Source organism: Megachile rotundata, chromosome 6 (assembly GCF_050947335.1).
Source record: "Megachile rotundata isolate GNS110a chromosome 6, iyMegRotu1, whole genome shotgun sequence".
Taxonomy (NCBI): Eukaryota; Metazoa; Arthropoda; class Insecta; order Hymenoptera; family Megachilidae; genus Megachile; species Megachile rotundata.
Window position 1 is genome coordinate 6,404,201 of NC_134988.1, and position 23,774 is coordinate 6,427,974.

General features: G+C 37.3%; 1 protein-coding gene across 4 annotated transcripts in view; it reads left to right on the forward strand.

Moving 5' to 3' along the window:
• Ten-m (teneurin transmembrane protein Ten-m) overlaps positions 1-23,774 on the forward strand; it is a 748,404-nt gene that overhangs the window by 662,079 nt on the left and 62,551 nt on the right. The gene's annotated exons all lie outside the window — the stretch shown is intronic.

Below are 23,774 nucleotides of genomic sequence, written 5' to 3' on the forward strand. Positions count from 1 at the left end.
TTTGAGAGGATTTTTGTACAGCATATAACTATTCAGAGGATGAGAACAAAAAAATAATTGTTAGGTCTCCCTAATAAATGTATCATATAAAAGATAGACACATTTCGTATACATCTTCGTACTCATATATTTTGTATATTTTACATATGTATCATTAAAGGTTATATAAGTTTACTTGTTCATTCTTATATCGTTTACAACTTTAATTTACCTCCTCATTTATTGTATGCACTCGTATTTATTATTTTAATTTACATTATTCTGTATATATTTGTGTAACATTGAATATCTACTGAGAATTGTATCCGGAGTATCTTAAACTCCAAAGTTCAAAAATGTCGCGGGGGATGTCTTTAAACCAATTCTAAGAAGGTTTCTTCTATCCACGTGGCTCCCAAAGAATTTTTGCAATATTATTCAAGCTGAATGGATGAAGTTCATTCTCGAGGACATCGAGCAACCGACACACAATCGTTTAGCACTTTCTTGACAAACCATTGTGTACACTAAACGAAGAGGCTCCTTAAATCTGACCCAGAATTTTACCTGCTCCGAAACGATCGACGACAATTCGACCGAGAACGAGGCTGTTTGTGCAGCCGTCTACTATCGTTTATCTGAACAAAAATCACCTGGACCAGTGTTTATCGAAGCAATTTTCTGCCGGCGAAATGCTTCTGCGCGAATGTCCTGTGCGTTTAACGATGCTCTTAAATGGTCGGTGACTCGCAGAGATAAACATTTTTCCTTGGGTCTTCATAATGTTTACCTTAGACTCGGTTATAATTGATCCGAGGTTATTGTACGATGCTATTGTACGGTCTTTTTGGTTTGTGGAATTGTTAGGGTAGACTGTTAGGGCGATTTGATGAAGTAAAACAGAGGTTTTGAAAAACCTTCGATCATGATGAAAAACCAAAACTAGCCTTGATTAGAGAAAGTCCATAATAGTATTTTTAGCGACAAAGCTTAGTTTCTTGACAGTTTTAAGTTTCTTAAAAAATATCGATTTTAGAGGAAAAAGTTTTAAACAAAAGATGAAGTTCTTAAAGAGTTCTATAAAAAGTGTTCTATACATTTTTTATGTAAACCTACTATTTTGGTTATTATGGGCTGAGCAGAATTTGACCCCCACTGAGATATTTTAGGTCATAACAGTCAAAGTATTAGATCTTCGTTAAAAATGTATATAACCTTCTTTGTAGGGCATTTTATTAGCTTTCTTTTCTGTTTCAAGCTTTTCTTCCTAAAATCAATATTTTCGAATATATTTTGACTATTGTGTTCTGGGCAGAATTTGCCCCCCACCAAGTTATGTTGGGTCATAACAGCCGAAATAATAAATTTACGTCAAACATGTATATAACCTTCATTGTAGAGCTTTTTATTAGCTTTCGTTTTTATTTCAAACTTTTCTTCATAAAATCAATATTTTCAGATATATTTTACCTATTGTGCCCTAGGCATAATTTGACCCCTACCGAGATATTTTAGGTTATAACAGCCAAAGTAATAGATTTACGTCAAAAATGTATATAACCTTAGTTATAGAGCTTTTTTTGAGGTTCCTTTTTTGTTTGACCCTTTTTTCCCTAAAATCAATATTTTCGGATATATCTGGTAAGAACTGCTAAAGACTGAAAGGGGTTGAGGAAAAAAACGAGTCTTTGTTTACGAAAGGTGTTTCAACATATTTCAGTAAAAATCATTAAATATAGAAAAATGCAGATTTGGGAAAAAATCAAAAAGATGACGGTTTTCACAGAAAAATTCAAAATCTTCAATTTTAATATAAAGAGCTAAAATTTTACACACTCTTGTCATGTAACAGTTTGAAGGGAAAAATTGAAGCTAAGCTGGGTTTCATACCCCAGACCGTTAAGGGTTAATATCAATTATAATTTGCATAATCAAGACTCCATAAATTCAAAATCTACCTAACATTTCAATTTTCGAATTGGTCTTAACATTACAGCAATCCTTGTCTGACTAAAAAAGTCATAGCAGCTAATTCTATAATCTGTTATTAAAATAGAGAATAAAATATAGAAATTTACAACAAACAAAATGCAACAAAAATTGAATTATTGAAATACGTATAAATTTATCGGCTATCAGATTTATATTTAGAGAGTTCGTTTTTCGAAAATTGCTATCATTTATAAAACGGTCTACGTTGTAACATTTTGGAAAAACGATCGTTTAGGGGAGAAAGAAATTCCTGACGCGTAGCAAAGCGACGTAAAAGCAACACCGTGACAGAATAGTGAGAAATACGAGATGCAGGGATTAGCAATTTCTCGAAGTGCGGCTGCTTTACGTCCCTGGGGTCTCGTAATACCCCCCGACAGCAATCGATGGTGCCATCGATCACTCGAACCCCGCACTCAAAACACGAGTCTTCCTTTAGATTTCTCGTAAGTCGTGCTGTTGACCTTCTCAACAGAATGCTTCACCTTTTCGCGTTTCGATACATCTTTGATTTTTTCGCATCAATTTCCTGATTATCTCTTACAATTCTTTTTTCTTGATTATTCGTGGGAAACTTGGGTCGTTGATGATATGAACATTTGGTTTTGTTATGAATAGAAATATTTGGTGTAATCAGAAGACTATGAATTTTTGTCGTTATTTTCACAATAATTATGAATGATAACAATAGGAAAATAATAATAAAAAATTTCTATAATACAAATTTATATGAACTTTGCACAATATTGAAGTTTCCAATGCTGTGTGTATCTGAAGTGAAAGATTGCTAGTAGTTAATGTCAAGATAATTTAATATGATAATATAGACAATTTAGTATCATAATATATCATAGTAGAATACATAGTTCATATGTGGTTGACAAGGTGCAAAAATTGCAGTATATACTATTTTATATGCAACATTTGCAATAGAATGCGATGGAGGGTTAATACATATTTTCTAACAAGAGAATTTTATTATAAAAAATGGAAATGTTTACTGTATGGTAAAATTAACAAAAATAGCAAAAATGGTAATAGTAGTAAAAATAGCAAAATTAGCAAAAATGGCAAAACTAGCAATATTAACAGAAATAGCAAAAATGGCAAAACTAGCAAAATTAGTAGAAATAGCAAAAATAGCAAAAATAGCAAAAATAGCATAAATACAATAAACAGCAAAAATACCAAAAATACCAAAAACACCTAAAATACATAAAAATACAAAAAATATCAGAAACACAAAAAATACCAAAGACACCTAAAGTACCAAAAATACCGATAATACCCAAAATACTAAAAGTACTAAAAGTACCAAACATACCATAAATACCAAAAATACCCAAAATATTAAAATTGCCAAAAATACCAAAAACCACCAAAAAATACCAAAAATCATCAAAAATGTTAAAAATGAAATATAACTCCATTGTAACACAAAATGATATATTCCTACAAACATAACAATGGAACATTATACCCAACCCGTTAATTTTGTCTTTGACATGGGCTCACGTCAAAATTATAAGCTTTTCACACTTTTCTAGGTCACAGCTGGAATTGTTTGTGTTAAGAAGTGTCATGTTCTCGTGGTCCATCTGGATGTTGGGTCAGGGATCATGCTTCGGGTTCACAGGATGTACAACTCGTACGTGACCCACGTACAAACCAAAATACACTCTCCTTCTAAAGCAGCTTTATATGTACCTTCTTACATTTTCAATGCGACAGTTTCGAACATGTACCTGCTGACTGTGGATTTCATTTTTTGGTATACTATATTGCAGTGTCGTAATTTTAACAGGCGACGATTTATAATAGAAAAATACAAGTAGAAATTTAAGATTTAGGAATTTCGGATATGGAAATTTGAGATTTGGAAATTCAGGATTTGGGAAATTTCGGGGATTTAGGGAATTCAAGGAATTTGGAATTCGGGGAATTTGGGATTTGGGGAATTTGGGATTTGGGGAATTCGGGATTTGGGGAATTCGGGATTTGGGGAATTCGGGATTTGGGGAATTCGGGATTTGGGGAATTCGGGATTTGGGGAATTCGGGATTTGGAGAATTCGGGATTTGGGGAATTCGGGATTTGGGGAATTCGGGATTTGGGGAATTCGGGATTTGGGGAATTCGGGACTTGGGGAATTCGGGATTTGGGGAATTCGGGACTTGGGGAATTCGGGATTTGGGGAATTCGGGATTTGGGGAATTCGGGATTTGGGGAATTCGGGATTTGGGGAATTTGGGATTTGGGGAATTTGGGATTTGGGAATTTGGGATTTGGGGAATTTGGGGAATTTGGGGAATTTGGGAGATTTGGGATTTGGAGAATTCGAGGAATTTGGGATTTGGGAAATTTGGGATTTGAGGAATTTGGGGAATTTGGGGAATTTGGGGAATTTGGGATATTTGGGATATTTGGGGAATTTGGAATTTTGGAACTTGGGAACTTGGAAATTTGGTAATTTAAAATTACTCAAATTTAGGAATTTAGATATTTGAAAATTTCAGAATTTGGGGACTTGGAAATTTGATAAACTAGGAATTCGAAATTTCAAGATTCTCTAAAATCCTAAATTTGAGACCACAAAAACTTGACAACTAAAAAATGGACAAAGCTTGAAATTTGAAAATGTACAAATTCCAAATGCCTGGTAATTAAACAAATACGTAAATATACAATCTGAGGATTTGCAAGTTTAAGAATCAAGTTTCAAATAATAAATTCAACTTCAACTTCATTTAATCCCAAAAAAAAAATCTGCGGAATATCTATACTGCCTCCAGTGCATCTCCAAATGCTCCACCGTACGTATCTCCCACCGTACATTGCATTCAACTGTGCATCGAACAAAGTTGAAATTAAAACCTCGCAACGTGACAAGCCTGCGTGATCTTAACGTTGCGTGCAATCCTCATTTCGTCGAAGGTTGGTCAAATTGTCGGTGTATCGGAACGTGTGCACCACGTGCCGCTCAGCAGCGCGAGGAAAACGCGGAGCGGAACGGGAGAGACTGCTACGTGACGAAGAACAATCGGAGACAGATCTCGGAACAGATGGATCGACGATACCGCCAGATGAAATCCGGTAACACTCGGCACGTTCCTGTCCGAATAAAGGAAAACCGTTCCAGAAAGCTTTTACCGATGCTTCTGGAGAATCTCTCCCGTTCATCGATAACAAATCGTGCTACTTTTTACCTGCACAAATTTTCACCGCTCTCTGCAACGTGTGGCGGTCAATAAAGTCTCTGCATACATTTCTTTAAATTTTTACTAAATTAAATTAATAAAAGTTGTAACATGTGCGAGAAAAAATTATTAAATGTTGATTTTTTAAAACTGTTATAAGGAATCTTGTAATGTATTGGAGAATAATTTATTATTTTATAATTTGCTTATTTTTAAAAATTATTTTTATTCACTATTAAATTTATTATTACTTTATAATAAATATTATCATTGAATTTAATATTAATAGTAATATTAAATAATTGATGTCACAAGTGACTTTAAATGATTAACATTACAAGTAAAATTAAATAATTACTATTACAATTACATTGCAAGTAACATTAATTTACATCGTTCAATTTTCACCAAACATAAATAATAACATTCACAAAATTGAATTTGTTTTATCAACATATACCTTGAAAATAAAAAAACTCTTCTGTAATAAAGTATTTATCCATCGCGATAAATATTTATCCATTCCATGCATTTTCGCATGGAATATAAATATCTTCCCATCCATAATTATCTTAAACAACAAAAGAATTATAAAAAAGAAAGTTTGAAATTCGTACAAAAACGTGAGGGTAAAAGCAACATTGACCGGAAGGAAGACTCTAGGATGTCTGTTGCGCACATTGCGAACCACCCAAAGCGACCAGTTCACGCCAATCTTACCAAGCATTGTCCTCGCGAAGGATTTGCATTTAAAGCCTAAACAGTCCTGACGGGGAGTCCAAGAGCAGGACAATGGACGCTCGGATTCGAGGTAGACCTCCTGGATGCCAGACGCACGGCGTCTCCTGCTGAGTGAATACTTTTTTTCCCTTCAGAAAGGAAAAAGGAACCTTTTTACGGGTCAGAATGTTTGAAGTACGGCTCGCTGGTAGTCCTAATTTTTCCACGGACACAATTAGCCTCTGTTGCTCATCGGGGGGACTGTTTACCTGCGTCACGGGAAATTGGAAAAACAAACAACCCGAACTAGGGAAATTGAGTCGTTAGCGACCGATAGGAGCTGATCCTCATTTCGGGTGCCTCAAGGGTCCATTTGCAGGCGAGAGTTGATTGGTCGACTGACCACCCGGTTAGTTGCTGGAAAATAAGGTTAACCTTTCGTCTCGGTTTGGAGATCTCCCAAACTGATATAATTCAAATATCCCTCAGTCTGCCAAAATAGAAATTGCAAATACCTACGACTTGTATTGCACAAACTACGAATTATCTCTCATTCGACACCTCGTGATGATCAACTCTACAGAAGGACGCTGAAAAGTCATTGACCGTCCCAGAATTTTGATATCACTCGTACATAATTGAATATTGAAATGTTTGTATGAGATGTTAAACCGAGAGGACTTATGATCCAGATTTACTACCTCATCTGTTAGAATCTAAGTCTAGCAAGTTTTGAGCCATAGATTTTCGAGGACCCTACATACCAAAGACGAAAAGATGTCTGTTACATGGCTAATCGGCGTGTTCAGCGAGACTAATCGGACTTTCGGTTTCTGAGGACATCTGTTACGGTCGAACCGGATGCTACTTCCACGCAAGCATCACGCAAACGTGTTTGTCATACCGACGACTTTCGGCGTCGTCGTGGTGCTCGAAAGAATTAGAGGGACGCTTATTCAAACACGCACGGCTCACGGTCCCCTCGAATTCATCGTCAGTTTTGGACAACCCGGTGCAAGGTTGAGGACAAGTGCTGAGAATTGGGACCTCCTACTATTTTTTTGTGAATAGAGTAAATGATGCATTGAAAGTAATTAATTAGTACTGTTTTGAGACCTGATTTTTAGTTAGAGTGAATTGAATCAGTTCTGAAATGTATAAAGTGTAGGACGATTTCATAACAAAAGTATGTTAAAATGATACTTGTGATATATCAAATTAAAGCTTGAAGTTTGATAAAGTGTATCACATAAATGACCCATCGATAGTTTTAATAAAAAATAGCGGATCGTCAATTATACCAGATAGTAACGTTCTTGCAGATCAAATGGTAAATTTCAAAGCACAAATTCAAACACGATTTCATGACATAAAAGTATGCTAAAATGACACTTGTGATATGTCAATTTGAAGCTTATAGCCTCACAAAAATTGTGATATCAATGCCTCATCCGTATTCTTAGTAGAAGGTAAGTAGGCATCGGCCTCATGGAGCCATTACTGTAAACAATAAGGTGTAGTTTATTGGGATGACTGAAGTCAATTATCATTTCATGACATAAAAATATCCTAAAATGACACTTGTAATATATCAAATTAAAGCTTGAAGTCTGATAAAGAGTATCACATAAATGACCCATCGATATTTTTAATACAAAATGGCGGATCGTCAATTATAACAGTCAGAAACATTCTTCCAAATCAAATAGTAAATTTCAAAGCACATAGATTCAAACACGATTTCATGACATAAAAGTATCCTAAAATGACAGTTGCAATATATCAAATTAAAGCTGAAAGCCTGACAAAGACTTTCACATAAAGGACTCATCGATATTTTTAACACAAAATGGCGGATCGTCAATTATGCCCGACAGTAACATTCTTGCAAATCAAATAGTAAATTTCAAAGCACAAATTCAAACATGATTTCATAACATAAAAGTATCACAGACTATCACTAGTTGTTTATCAAAGCAAAGCTTAAAACCTAATAAAAAGGCTACATAAATGCCTCATTAATGTTCCCGGTACACAATACCTGCTTGCACCAATTTGACAGTAAAATTTGAAAAATATTTAAAATTCTCTTGCAGATAATTTAGAGTTCAATATTTCAATAACGTCTAAATAAAAATAAAACTGTTCCTTTGTGGTGTATTCGATAGTTAACCGGACGCAAAAGTGCGAGTCCACTTGGGCCGTTATTGGATCCTTATTTCACCGCAGACTTTACCCTCTCGAGGACGAAATATGCTCGTATCAGCACGCACGAGGTCTCTTATTGACCACGCCGTCCTCTTTCTTCTTGTTCTTCTTTCGGACCGCGAAAGGTTCCCGGTACGGGAACGTGGAGATCGTAATACGTTTAGGTGGCGAACGTTTGCTCGGAGACAAAATGAGAAAAACCCTATACGCCTTATTCAACCGTTCCTGTGTCGCAGTCGGAGTAAGCACTTTTTCCCTTCGCTAGATGACGAAATGAAAAGCGTTTTTCTTTCGATACCAAAGGTGAATTGTATCGGCCGCTTAAAGTGGCAATAAAACGAAATCGTAACAATGATGCCGCGCTATAAAAGATATTAAATTGTGGCAATAACTACTTGAGATGGCTCTCGTATGTACGCTAACGTCGGAAAGTTTCTGGAAGTCTAGAATTTTATTCTATGCTATTTTCAGTTACTTTTATGATTTAACGACGTTATTGCTCGACAATCGCCCGCTTTTGGGGCTCTGGGGCGGGCCTTAATTTATAATCTCACTCACGCTAGCGGACGTCGAGCTCTTCTTATCCTTAATTCTTATCCGAGAGGTGGATTCGATAATTTTAAAGAGGTTGATTGGTTCGTTACATCTTAAATTCAAGAGTGACATGTTTGGAAAGTGTACGATGATTTCTCTCGAGCATATCGCCCATCAAGACGAGCTGAAGAGCATTTCCGATGAAAAAAGGGGGAGGGATGACTGTTCGGCTTGGAATCCCGAAGGGTGTCTAATTGCTTCAAAACTTGTCACGCGGCTTCGATCTCAGCTGGAGCCTGTGAATGATTAATGGAACCGTATGACGAAGGAAGAGAAAAAAGAACATGCACCACTAATGCGTTTTGCCGATGATCGCAACCCACTCTGACCCCTTCACAGCAAAGATTCAATACGGTTAAAAACAAACATATCATTAGGCTCCTTCTGTTGAGAGAAATGTTCCGTCAACTTTGGTATTAATCATAGGTTAAGACGTGCTTTGAAAGAGCTCTTTACAAATTAGTCCAGAACCGTAAAATTGAAATTTGTTTGAAAATAATGTCGAAATACGAAGCTTCTGATATACCATTTTAAAGATTAAAGTTTCATAAGAAAGTCTACGTAATCGTTTTGCTAATATTCGTAGTACAACATGGATAGCTATCGGCCTCAAGAGCCAGTGGATCAATTATACATTGTAAGCAGGAGATTTCATAATAGATTGGTTAATAACACGGTTTGATAACATAAAATTATTATGAAATGGCAATTATTCTACATCAGTTTATAGCTTAAACCTTCCTGAAAATGACCACGTAGAGGATTTGTTTATATTTGCCATACAAAATGGCTGGTAACCACGTATAAAGAACAATGACTAACTTTGTGACGTATCAACTTGAACACGATTTGTTGACATAAACGTGCCATAAAATTACAGTTATGATATGTCATTTTGACGATTACAATATAACAAAAATAATCATGTAAATTCACCATTGATATCCTTAATACAAAATGGCGGATCATCGGCCTCAAAAGCAATGAATCAAATACATGATTACTATAAATGAAAGATACCCCAGATAATACTAATCACACGATTTAAAGTTGTTACAAAATGGTACAATATGTCAATTAAAGCTTAAAGTATAATAAAATTGGTGATACATGCCTCGTTATTAATATAATCAAATACAATGAAATAGCTAATTATCAGGGTCAAAGAGAAAACAATTGCAATTATTCATAAAATGTATTCTATCAAGTTGGCTAATTCCTAACATGATTCAGTAATATAAAAGTTCCACAAAATGGCGCTTACACTATTAAATTGTCGACAGCACATAAATGGATATTAGTATGGAGAGCCTTCTTGGAACTGGAGCGTCTGCAGGAATCTGAAAGTTTTTAAACACATCCACTCCTCTTTTGTTCCGACCTATCTGTCCGTCGCTTTTCACCTCCTCTTCGTGGTCTAAATGGATTTAAATAAAGCTGATAGGTTGGCCGATAATTAGAAAGGGTTTTTTTCTTTATTAGTGGAAAACCGTGTCCTCGGTAAAAGCATTTCCAAGCTGACGTCCCATGCGTTTCGTGGAACAACTTATCCAACTTCTGTTGGATCAAAAATTTGTTTACCATGATGCCGGTAAATGTCCTGCCTCTTACACAAAAACATATAGCTAGTTTCTATGAGCTTGCGACGTTCACCGATTAAACTCGCTTAAATATTCATCGCAATGCATTCACATCTTCAGCTCCAGTTTAACCAACCGTTTCCGTTTCCGGTTGTCCGTGGTAATTTCGACAGGTGGTACTCCGCCCATGTAAAATCGCAACAATGTGTCTAGTTCTTAAATTAAACGCGATACAACCCCTAAACATGGGGTAGCTCGTACGAAAGGGGAGGTCGTTGTTCGCGAGTTAGGTAGCTAGGATGTCCCCAACCCCTAAAATAGGAGAAAGAGGTAACACGAGACCCGCACGCCGCTGACAAATGCCCGGTAATAAGCCCGATTGTTCGTTGCCGGGCCAATTTGAGTGGCAGCCTAGCAATTTCGAGTGCGGGAAGCTCCCACCGGAAAAGGCGATCCAGGTCGGTTCTTTTCCCTCTCTGTCGAACGCGGTCGGAACCCTTTTCGAAAAGGGTTGCCTGCTCGTGCGTGTATGCCGGGTTTTTTCTTCGTCCTTGCCATTCGACGCACCCCGGGCACCGTATGTCGTCCCGGGTCGATCGGGACCTGGAAACGACGGGAACCAGTTTCCAAATGTAGCTTTGTCGTGGAAACGCCACTCGTGCGCGACAACCATAAAGCGTGTGTTATGGTTATACACTCGCGGTTAACGATACTTCTCTAGTTGTGGCCAGGACATATCAAACGTAGATACAAAAACTTTAATGATGCAATATACATCCCTTACTGTTACTTAGGGAAGGGTTGAATTGTCTACAATATTTCTTAGAACTTAGGAATTTAATTCTACTTCAGAATAGTTCAGATATTCTTTAGAGTCGTACACCCTGTTCTTAAAAATTTTTTGAGGTTATGAACCTCCTTTAGAATCATTCTAAAATTTCAGATCTTCATAAAACATTATTTTTTCTAGGAATAATATTTATTCAAGTCCTCCGTAATTTTCTGAATACTATTTGGAAGTTAAGATCCTTATGTCATTCGTGAATATAACGCACCACGTTCTACCATGTTCAAGTAATTTTTCGCAAATTTATTTTATACATCTGATATTCTAAGTATCTTCCACCTTTTTGCATCGTTAATTGTTTATAAAATTACTTTGTTATTTAAACATTCTTATTATTCAAGACTTCTGTGAAAGAATAGGCTATGTTGCACAGTAATCATGCGCAGTAATCGTGCGCAGTAACGCATAATTATACTCTAAGCCTCGCGGAAAGACTTCAGATCTTCATAAAACATTATTTTCTCTAGCAATAATATTTATCCAAGTGCTCTGTAATTTTCTGGATACTATTTCCCGTCAGATTTTCGCTGGGATTCAAATATTAATATTCTGTAAATTGTTTGAAATCTCTATTGAGCTCTGATATAGACCCTCGTATAACTCGATTAGCATACGCGAGCATCTTGACCCCCAGCTAATCATATTTGCGTTTCTTCCTAGTGGCAACTTTGCAGCTCCGCTGTGCATACACGGTGCACGATCGGCAACGATCAATCGAATTGCGCCGGGTCCGCTTTGACCCGGTCGTATTAGATAATCAGCAGCGAACAGTAACGCGAAGGGAGAACGTGGACAGTCGCCAGAGGGACTTGAAAGGTCCCGACATTCATCATCTATGGACACAGAGAGAGAGAGCAGGGAGAGACCCCTTGTTCGGGAGAGGTCGATCCTGCTGGACCTGTACGCGACTTCCCTTTCGAAAATGTTCTCTTTGTCGCCGCCTCTCTCTCCCTCTCTCTTTAACGCGTCTTGGCTCTCGCTTTTGTCGCTTCGGCCCTTGTGTACACGCCAGGGTAAACACAATGTCAACGAGCACATTAATGTTACACCACACCGTCGGGTTCTTTCGCGACGCTCGATCGACCGTATGCCCGTACTGCGAATCTCTTCAACAACTCTGGAATCGTGGCAAGAACAATCGCCGAGAGATCGGCCGCCGGATAGTTTGGCATTGTTCCACCGGCTAGTTTACGGGCCATTTAAGGCGGACAATCAATGGAAACTTGTTTCGCTGCCTTCGCTTCTGCGAACGCCTTCGATCGACGGCCACGTGGACGTCTTTCGGTTTTCTTCGATTGAGAGTACTCGGCTGAATAATTAATTGGAATGGTTAATTAGCGGTGATCGCCGTTTTGCCACCGCGGACTGCGATTCACGCGTTCGGAACAGGTGCAGCGATCACGCTCGTAAATTCGACCGCTAGGAGGCAGCAGCGATCGGTGGAAGAAACAAAATGTCTTCCTTTAAACTCTCCATATCGGTTCAGCTTCGTATCATGTAATTCCATATGATTTTTATGTATTTTCATATACTTTTTCCTGAGCGGTTTGATGGCATTATTTGATAGTTCTTGTGGGTATTTCCGACAATGAACACGAACGTGTTAATACGTGTGCTTAAGCGGTAAGTGATTCTAATAGCGTGGTAATCCGCGAGAAAATGAGAGGCATTTATGTACGAGTATCGTAATTTGAAATTTAATTGCCTGTTTGAATAGTAAGCCATTTAACGCGGTGCCGAAACACAGCAAAGTTTTCGTAATGGAAAAGCCTCTCCATTCAGTCGGAAACGTATTCCCAATGCGTATAGAACAGTTTTAATGGAAACGGGGGTTACTCTTGCCGAACTTTAATCAAAGATCTTACGTATTCGCATAAATATCTGGTTGCGCGAAAACTTGGAATTCGAACGCGGCTTATATCGGTCTCAAAATTTCTCTCGTGGACTTACCTGTTAAACTACTTCGCTAATAACCGGGGATTTGACAAAGTTCATAAATGCTATCGTCAGAAATGATTACGGGGCAATTTATACTGTGTATCTCTCCGAAATACGAAAACAGATCGCAATAGAAATTCTTTATGTATAGGGTGTCTCAAAATTATTGTTATTGTTATTTAATGGTGGAAAATAACTGGAGCTTATATGATTATAGAATTTTTTCTTAATAAATGGACTAAATATAAGCTTCTGTCTTTTATATATAATAACGGTGTACAAAAATGGAAGATCATTACTTCATTATCTCTTTTTGTACATAAAAAAGCTAGATAAAATTTATTTCTCAAACCCTCCGTAGCGAAGTATCCCGTTCGTTACAGTTTCTTCGGGTACTGATGCTATAAATAACCAGCAGATGACAAACCTAGCGCATAAATGTCGTTTAGCGAGAGGTTACAAAGATTACTGTCGCGAGAAAGAAAGGTCGGACATTTTCTGCAGAGAAAGATCGCGAACGCGGCAGATATAATACCAGAAAAGACACGTGACTCACGTGCGAAATTTTGGAGAAAACGGATGGCGATGCGTGATACGGTAGCCCCCGGTTGCTCCAGCTTCCTGCACGTTCTACGTTTCCGTGCGTGTTCGCGCATGAAATAGGCCAGAAACGGCCAAACCTTCTGTTTGCAGTGTCGCACCCGAAATCACGGACGTCCGACACGCTTCCAGTGAAACGGAAGCTGGCGAACAGACGTCGACCCCCCTCCTCACGAAATTCTTTGACGTCTGATGCGCCGTGACTCCTGTCGGCTGAAAAATTGTACGGTTCTTTTCGGAAATTGGAATATTTCGGTACATTTGTGGTGCAAATTGGGGGACGGATGGATCGGAAGCCATTTTATTTTCTTAATGATTTCTAGGAAGGTGTCTTGTATGATGTTATTTTATATTTTGAGATAATTGGATGTCTAGTTAAGCTCAGTTGCGTTTGAGGTGAGTCAGACTTTCAGGTCCACATGTGAATCGAACGATGAACCTAGAGGATTCATATACTTATACGATCCTAAAAATGAACACAAGCAATACGGATACACATATGACCTGAACGATGAATCCGTACAACTCTAGCACACATATGATTAGAGCGAAGGAACTCAGACGACTCTTGTACACATATGATCCGAAAAATGAACCTAAACAATGCAGATATACATATCACTCAAAAGATGAATCCATACAACCCCAGCACACATATAATTCGAACGATGAACCCAAACGACTCATATACATATATGATACGAAAAATGAACTCAAACAGTGCAGATACACATATAACTCACAAGATGAATCCATACAACTTCAGCACACATATGATTTAAACGAAGGAACTCAAACAACTCTTGCATACATATGATCCGAAAAATGAACCCAAACAATGCAGATACATATGTGACACAAAAGATGAATCCATACAGTTCCAGCACACATATGACTCGAACGATGAACCCAAACGACTCATATACATATATCATCCAAAAAATGAAACTGATACACATATGACCTAAAAGATGAACCCAAAGAACTCAAATATATGAACCAGAATCTCGATCCATCGAAGACAAGGCTTATCGATCTCGTGGTTGTTCTTTGTGAGGAACGCGGTATTAAGTAGAAGATACGCAAGAATCCGCGCGGAGGATCCGCTAATAAATACTTCAAGCAGAAAATCGTACGCTTGTTTACGAGCGTGCCGCATCCCCAGCGCGTTCCCAGGTATTCCGGGCTGGCTGACAAGTGCTCGAGGCGCGCCGCGTACTAATGATAACTAACGGGCGTTCGAGAACAAAGGATTGGAATAAATTTTCGACGGTCGACAATGCGCGGGAGGGGCGTCCGAGTCGCTTATTTCCCCGGCGTTTACGAACGCCGATGCTAATCTGGACGCGAGAGGAACTCCGGCCCAACGGGAGATCCCTGTGTGCAAGCCGGCTTCTTCGTAGGCCAAACCGGGCCATCTGACAATCCGGCCTCACTCGCCGAAGGAATCTCGAGTGCGGCTCAGCCTGAATTATGCTAATGCCCTCCCGCGCCCCCGTCCCTTACCTTTACGGACGTCCACGTGGATCATCGGCCCACCCCTCCTATATAGCCGAATCGATACGTTCCGTATCGAGCAATCGTATTTCTCGGCGCTCCGAGCTTCGCCGGCTGGAAGGTATTGCTTGATCAGCTTCGAGGTTTGATGCGGATTACCGGGATAAATAAAGGGGCTTAGATAATCGTGTAGGATTATCTGGGAGGTCTTTTAAAGTGGACACCTTTGAACGCCTTCGGAAAGAAGCGGGAACTGCCGCGATATGGTCCAGACCGGCCATGTGGTCGTTTCGATTTCCAGACATCGGGCATGCCTTATAAATATTTTTTACGACAATATAGAACGAAAAAATCTTTTATGTAATATAACTTTATGGTTATATAAGCTTTTTGCTTATATGCGAGGCCGTTAAAAATACAAGATTATTATTATTCTCATTAATGCAATTACTTAAACACTTCAATGAAAGCATTACGACTTAATCATAATTACGTTTTTGAGCATTTCGAAATATTTAAAAATTGTTTAATAATTGTCATAATATCTTGAATATTTCACTGTTCATGAATCATTTAAATAATTTAAAATTAAATAAAAATCAACGTGATATCATGTGAGGCCAAGTAAGACATAGTTATGCATGTGATGTAATGCACAGTTATACAATGTGAGGTCAGTTAACCTAAAGATATATGAGGCTATGTGACATGAACTCGTACAACAAAAGACTACATTGATATAATACTATAAAATATTAAGTAGCGTAATGTAACCATATAATCTATAAAACTATATGGTATGAGGCCATAATGAACAAAACTCTACAATGTGAGACTTTAGTGCGTAAAACTGTAGAGTGAGGCTGTAACATTACACAGTGTGAAGCCGTAACATTATGTGAAAATATGTAAGGAACGTAACAATGTGTGAGGTCGTAACATTATACAGCGTGAGGCCGTGAGACGCGTGCTCGTGCAATATGAGGTCAACACGAAATTGGAATAATAAGTTTGAGGCCATTCCTGCGGTTATGTAAAGTCATGTGAGGTTATGTAATATGAAAATCTATAAAGTGATGTCAAGTGATGTGTCATGAACCCTTCGGTCATAAAACAGATTAGACAGATATACACGTGGGAATAAAACGCCAAATTTTGCGAATATAAGCTAGAGGGTTTAACAAAGCATCGCTCAAGCAAGGTTCTCTTCAACAAAAATGAACTTGTTGCCACTGAAAGTTTTATAATATTGCGAACTGCAAGAATGTAAACTAAGAGAACCTCAAAGATCGCATAGTTTCTGAATTCCTGAAAAGATATGATACGATAACCGGTTAAGTAATCTTGAAACTTCAAAGTTGTCCGTGGTTCACGATATACCTACTAAAGCGTCACGGCGATACCATAATTAAATGTTCTTATATTTCACGACATTAACTTCCGTGAGAAAAAGGGTTGAAACTATCCAGAAAGCATCATCTTCGCGATCAAAGACGTCGGTGGGTACTGGTCCCGCCAGTTTTTAGTTACCGGTCATTTAATCTCTCGTATCTGGTGGTCCATGAAGAATTCTGAAGCACGGTCCTCTTCCTTGGTGGCCAGAAAACACCTATCGCTTTTTATTTACCATTTAGATCTAGATGCCTCATAAATATGTCTGCATTTTGTATAAATTAATATTTATTATTTATTTATTCTGGTCGTATCTGAATTTCTTCTTTCGTATATTTATATAAATATTTATAACCTGTTCCAAATTTGTTTTCAACACTTTTGGATGTCAATTTGAGCTTAATAGTAACTTAATAGTGACTTAATTCAATTTTTGAATGTTCATTAATCTTAATTATGTGACATTTATGCAGATATTTATATCGTTGAAATTTATTTTGAACCTTTTTATGTCATAGAGCTTAGTAATTAGCTTCACTCAACTTAATTTTTTAATATAAATTGATCTTCCTTCATTCTGAACTAAATTCGTTTAAGCGAAGTTAAACCGAATTTACTTCAGGTTAATATTTCCAGTTCTCCAACAAAAATTCCACAAATAATTGAACGAAGCGCGATCAGATTTTCCTCGACTTAACATGCCTTTTCACCAAGAACTGGACTCGCTAGCAAGAAACCTTAGCACGATTTCCTGCCTCTCGAGGATACAACCCTCCCCCGTCCTCGCAGCCCATAAACCTCTCGAAGGCAAAAGGGATAGGCCGGAACTGGTCTGCTGTATGCCTTGAAATAAGGGACGACGAACGTCGCAACCCGAGGGAAAACAATGTGAGATACGGGCGTATTCGAACGATAAGATCTTCAAGTTTGTCGCATGAAGAGGAAGTGTATCACGGAAGTCAAGATCCTTATGTCGCTCGTGAATATAACGCACCACGTTCTGCCGTGTCCACGTAATTTTTCGCAAATTTATTTTATACATCTGATATTCGAAGTATCTCCTACCTTTTAGCATCATTAATTATTTATAAAATTACTTTGTCATTTAAACATTTTTATTAATCGAGACTTCTGTGAAAGAATAGGCTATGTTGCGCAGTAATCGTGCGCAGTAATCATGCGCAGTAATCGTGCGTGGTAAACATGCGTAGTAATGTTGCGCAGTAACACATAATTGTACTCCAAGTCTCGCGGGAAAATTGAAGTGTTTTAAATGTATTAAATGTATAAAGTATCTAAAAGTCGTAAATCAGAAATAATATTGATTTGACACTAATAACAGTATAATTATCATAAAATTAACATCGATTGCTATTATTTTCTAACATTCTATTGTTAGTGTAAAAAAAATATAAGTGAAAAGAATAGCAATACTAAGTTTATGGTAATCTTTTTCCCTTTCTCCGGTGCGGTTTACAATTTTTTAACAAGTTATGGATGAAGCTTTACAGTGAAGGGGGAGTCGGTAAAACGGGTTCATATCTCGCGGATTAAGATCAGAAAATAGTCGTAGAATGACATGGAAGCATAAAGGAGAATTCCAAGGACGATTCGAGAAACTTGAATTCGATTTTCGCCATGATACGCCGGTCTGAATGGAGCCTAACCCCGCTCCGCTCGTAGGTGCTTTGGAAGAAAGGGCTAAAGGGAACGAGTTCCTCATCCCAGATTGGGAAACGGCTGGGATTACGTGAAAAAAAAGGAACAAAGTCAGATTGCACGTCGACCAGATGGCGAGCGCTCTCGTAAAGCTAACCCGGTTTTTTGAACAGTTGCATCGGATCTACCTGGTGCAACTATTTCCTCGAGACTTATTGTGAGAATCTTAGAAAAGGTTATTTTTTTTTATTTCCGATAAAACCTTGATATTTTGTCTCGTATGGTCTGAAGAGAAAATACTGTCTTTTTACTGGGGCAAAGTATACAATGATACTTTCACGTGAAACTCTATGACGGTTAGATTTGTTTAGAGTTTATGTTTAATTTAACGTGAACGTTTTGTGGAGTGAATGAAATAAAACGATTGTTTTAATTAAAGTTAATTACGATATGAAAGAAGTTTAGATAGGATGGAATATAAAATGTGAAAGTTATTGTGCGAGGGAGGATAGTAATAAAATTTTACTCGCGTCCAGAAAGTTGGCGACTGAAGGCAATATGAGTGCTACTTTTTCATATTCCAACTTGTAAGACACACAGAGAAAAAACTATTGACGTATTTAGTATGATGAGTGTACTAATTTTGTTTACTAATAATTGACACAAAATAATTTGCAATAATTTAACAACTGAAACAAAATTCAATGAATTAAAGAAACATTGAAAAATAAATGAACTACAATTCAACAAATACCAAAAAATGAATATACTATAATTTAACAGCGAAATATGTGACAAACCGCAAAAAATGAAAAAGCCTTAATTTGTTAATAAAATGTTCAATAAATGCCAAAGAATAAAAGAGTTAATTGAATGTCCGAATGCGTAAGCAAATAAAATTAAAAAAAGAATAAACATTGTGAAATGTAATACTCAATATGCAATTTGTGCAAATCGTTATTAATACTGAAAATGTTATTGATTAGCACAGCATAAAAGTAAGTTCAACTTGATTTGTATATAGAATATAGGAAATCTGGTTTAACGTTTGAAATTTATTATGACCGAGGAAATGATTTAAAACGAAACAAACGCATGACTGAATAATGTATAACGAACGAAATGAAATGAGAATTGTGAATGAGAATTCATTATTAAATGATGTTTTTTTTATTCCCTCTGTTCCTATTTCTCACCCAAAGCGTTAATTAGCAATAACTCTGCCGTTGACACAATTAGAATATCTCTGACTGATGTAGACCAAATTCCATAGTTACCGATAGTGTCAATTAATAATAATTATTATTATTTCTATTACTATAATTATTTAAATAGTTCAGTAAGAACACTATAATTTCAATGTATAAATCAGTACTCAACAAATTTACGTATACATCGAAATTATTTAAAGTTTAATTAGATCTATCTTGAGGCCAAAAAATTGAAAGTTATACACCGTGAGGCCAAGTAACGCATAGTTACACGCCATGAGGCCAAGTTATATACAGCTGTAGATCTGTTGTGAGAGCAAATAACAAAGTTACACGTTATGAGGTCACGTAATACAAATTTTGCATACTGTGAGGCCAAGTAACGTATAATTGTACATCTGCTGTGACGCAAAATCACATAAATTTACATGTTGTGAGGCCATTTGGTACAAACGTACACGCTTTGAGATCACGTAATGCATAGTTGCATGCCGTGAGGCCAAGTAATGCCTAGTTACATACTACGAAGCCAACTAACGTATAGTTCTACATCTGTTGCGAAGCAATATCACATAAACTTATATGTTGTGAGGGCATTTGATGCAAATGTACACACTGTGAGGCCACGTAATGCATAGTTGCGCACTGTAAGACCAAGTAATGCGTAGTTACACCCTATGAGGCCAAGTAATATGCAGTTGCACATTTGTTGTGAGGGAAAATAACATAAAGTTACACGCTATGAGGCCATGTAATGCAAAGGTACACACGGTGAGGTCAAGCAACGCATAGTTACACGCGGTGAAACCAAGTAACGCACAGGTATAAAATATAACGTGATTTGAAAAGTGAAAAAATTTAGAAACTAACGTTATTAAAAATCAAATAAGATGAAAATTCTAAAGTACATAACTTTTCTATTTAAACATTCGAAGCTTTATAGATTCGTGAGTTCGAGTATCTAAAAATTTGGGGTGTAAGTCACACCTCTATTTTACCACTCAGCTATTAATGTAGCCTAAATTTTCTGCTCGTCACCCGGCGTCCATTTTCGAGTGAATCGAACAGGTTCGTCGTGACTTGGCAAGTAACGTATTCGAAGAGTGAATGATCCAATGGACACGGTAATTCTTTAAACGAGTCCTCGGCAACCAGATGTTCGATTTCATATCCTTCGCGTACCCCAATAACGTAATCGATTACCTTTATCACCCCCGACAAAGGAAACGTTCCAGTCTCGTCCGTTATTACAGCATACTCATTATTAGCAAGTCGTTAGAGTGGAATGCACTCAAAGAAGGCACGTTCTAAGTGTCCAAACTTGCGCGATTAATCTTGAACGTTATCGTGTAATTTACACCAGCTATTTTCTTCTATTCGTCATTTTTTTATTGTACGAAGAGCAAGTTGCGAGATTCATGGAATTCACCTTCGTTGTTGAGCTTCTTACGAGGGGAACACGCGTTCAACTATACTAACTGTTATGAAACATGACGGGAACGTGCTGCTTGAGTTTTGCTATTCGTCGCCGGCGTAAGTCAGCGTTAATGTTCCACGACGAATTTGCCATGTTGAAATTTGAGGAAAATGCTGGGGCTGAAATTATTCGATGATGGAGTCATCGTATTTTTATATTCGAAGTAGCATAGAGTTGTAGAATTTCTATGTTTAATGAAACCTTGAAATATTTTCGAATGTTTTTGAGATTTAAAAACTTGTAACACGTTGATTTTATCAAGTTGAAGGTTTTTTGGGTTTTCATGTATATTTTGAAGTATTCAATCTTAAATTTTTGAGTGGTGAATTTGAATAATTCTGGTCTTACACAGGTTCCAGCTACTAAATTTCTCTTTCTCATTATCAACATTATCAAAGTCTGTGTCACTAAATATCAATAACATCTATAATCAATAATAACAATCGCAAACATTCAAACAGCACCATAGTCCAAGAGTTTAATTTCGAGTTCGCATTATCCGCCCCGCGATATCCTCCAGATATCATTACAGCCTAAAATCAGGCCCCACCCAAAAACTCACTGCGACAGATACCTTTCCGAAACGATAGCCGCCATTTACATCCACGTGCAGGGGCATAAATCGCGGCTTTATTAGCCCTCGCGTGGACACGCCTCGGTTCGATACACGAGAACGGTCTGATTCCACAAAGAAGGCTCGCAAGAAAAAAAGGAAATTGGAAAGAAGGGTAATCCTCTATCTCGTCGAGTTTATGTCTCTATAGGAAGCTCGGCAGCGGACGACCATCGCGCTTAATCTCTTTAATCCACTATCGGCTGTAAAATAGTGAGTTAAGCCAATAAAACTGTGAAGCACGGTCGAGCCGCGCGGGAGGTCCGTTGATGCCGTTCGGGAAAAAAGGGGTGCACGTGGGGCAACCCTCGGGGCCCGACATCTGCATACGAGAATGATTGGCCCGTAAATTACGGAGTGAGGCATCCGAGTTCTTCCTCGTTTTGTTCCATCGGCTTCAAACAGAGTCTTCTCGATAGAACGCTCCACGGAACGTTGCCACGGGCTTGGATAAACACGCGTTCCGTGAGCGTAATGTGCGAGCCAGGCGAGAAGAACGCGTAATAATGGATCGTTTCCAAAGGCCTTCTTTCAAAGTGCCGGATAACGGACGTGGCAGACCCGCCGGGAGACGATGGGGTTGAAGATCTTGCAGACCTCGATCACTTTCATCGCGCCGGTAATAAATCCTGAGGAGTGTTCGCCGGTGATGGAGTTATGAGCCTGGAGAACTTGCTGCGATGGGAGAAACGGGCCACGCGGTATCGCGTGGGGTCACGCGGTGAATGTTAAGGTGCTAGATTCATGGACGATGAACGTTTATTCAAACTAAACTGTAAATATCAGTAAATTACTTTAGTAATTAACGCTAATGAATTATTGGAATTTTCATACTTTGATAAATATTTGATTACAAATTATATCACAATATATCGAACTAACGAATTTGAACATCTACAAGTTTGGAAATGCAGATTTATAAATTCATAAATTTTCTAACATAGAAACCTATAAATTTACAAAATTTACAACCTTAATTATAGAAAAATTGACAAACTTTCAAATCTGTAAATATACTAATTTTCAAGCCTACAAAAGAAATGTTCATATTTAAAATTTCATACAGTTTGCAAAATTTTAAAAAATTTCAAAAACCTAAATTAAAATGAATAATAAAGTTACAAAGAAAGTAATTCCAATTAACCTCAAAAAAATAGTAGAAATCGGTGCTCTCATTATATCGCCACGCATTATGTTGCCATAAATTATATCTCTATGTGCCACACATAAAGTAATAAATTTTTAAATTAAAATGCATCACAAACTAATGAATTTAGACGTCTACAAGTTTGAAAATACAGATTTATAGATTCACAAATTTTAGAACACAGAAATCCACAAACTTACAAAATTTATAATTTTAATTATGTAAAAATTCACAAACTTTCGAATCTGAAAATTTACTCATTTTCAAGTTCACAAAAGAAATGTTCAAATTAAAAATTTCATACATTTTGCAAAATTTTAAAAAATTTCAAAAATCTAAATTAAAATGAATAATAAAGTTACAAAAAAATTAATTCCAATTAATCTCAGAAAAGCAGTAGAAATCGACGCTTTCATTATATCACCTCGCGTTATATTGCTATATATTGTATCTCAAAAAATTTCAGATCGTTGCTTTCCTACATTTTCCACACTTTCTCAAAATTAACAAACCATCACGCGATATCGCGTGAGAGAATACCTCATTAAAAAATTTCTGATAATAGTAAATAATTTTGTTGAGAATGTGTAAAATTTTCTTAAAGTACCTTCGTGTGTGAGGAACGTCACCTGTGGATTTTTGATACAATTGTGAGTCAGGAAACCATTTGGAAAACGAATTAGGTCACACGAATGAAAATCGACCAACGGCTCTGTTCCCTGGAAAATTGGACATTTCCCCACAAACCCTCCGGTTTGCGGCGGATACGAAATTGTTTCACGTTTTTTCGATATCGGCAACGAAAGATCTCGCGAATTTTGTAAATAAATACGAACGGACACGCACACATACATGCGCACAGTATTCGTTTTAATCCGCATCTCAAACACGTCTTTGTATATATTTTGATTTATATGCGGCTGGAGGGATTTTTGAAACCGGAGTGGTATTTGGAAAATACCCTGCTAGCCGAAACCAACCATGAATCAGACGAGCAACCTGTAAATGTGCGTGTGTGTTTTTACACGGTGAGAAAATATTGAAAAATAATCCTCGACGTTGTATCAATTTTTTAAATAATTTTTACAAATTTTTCCTTGCAAAGGAAATAGAACTTAAATAA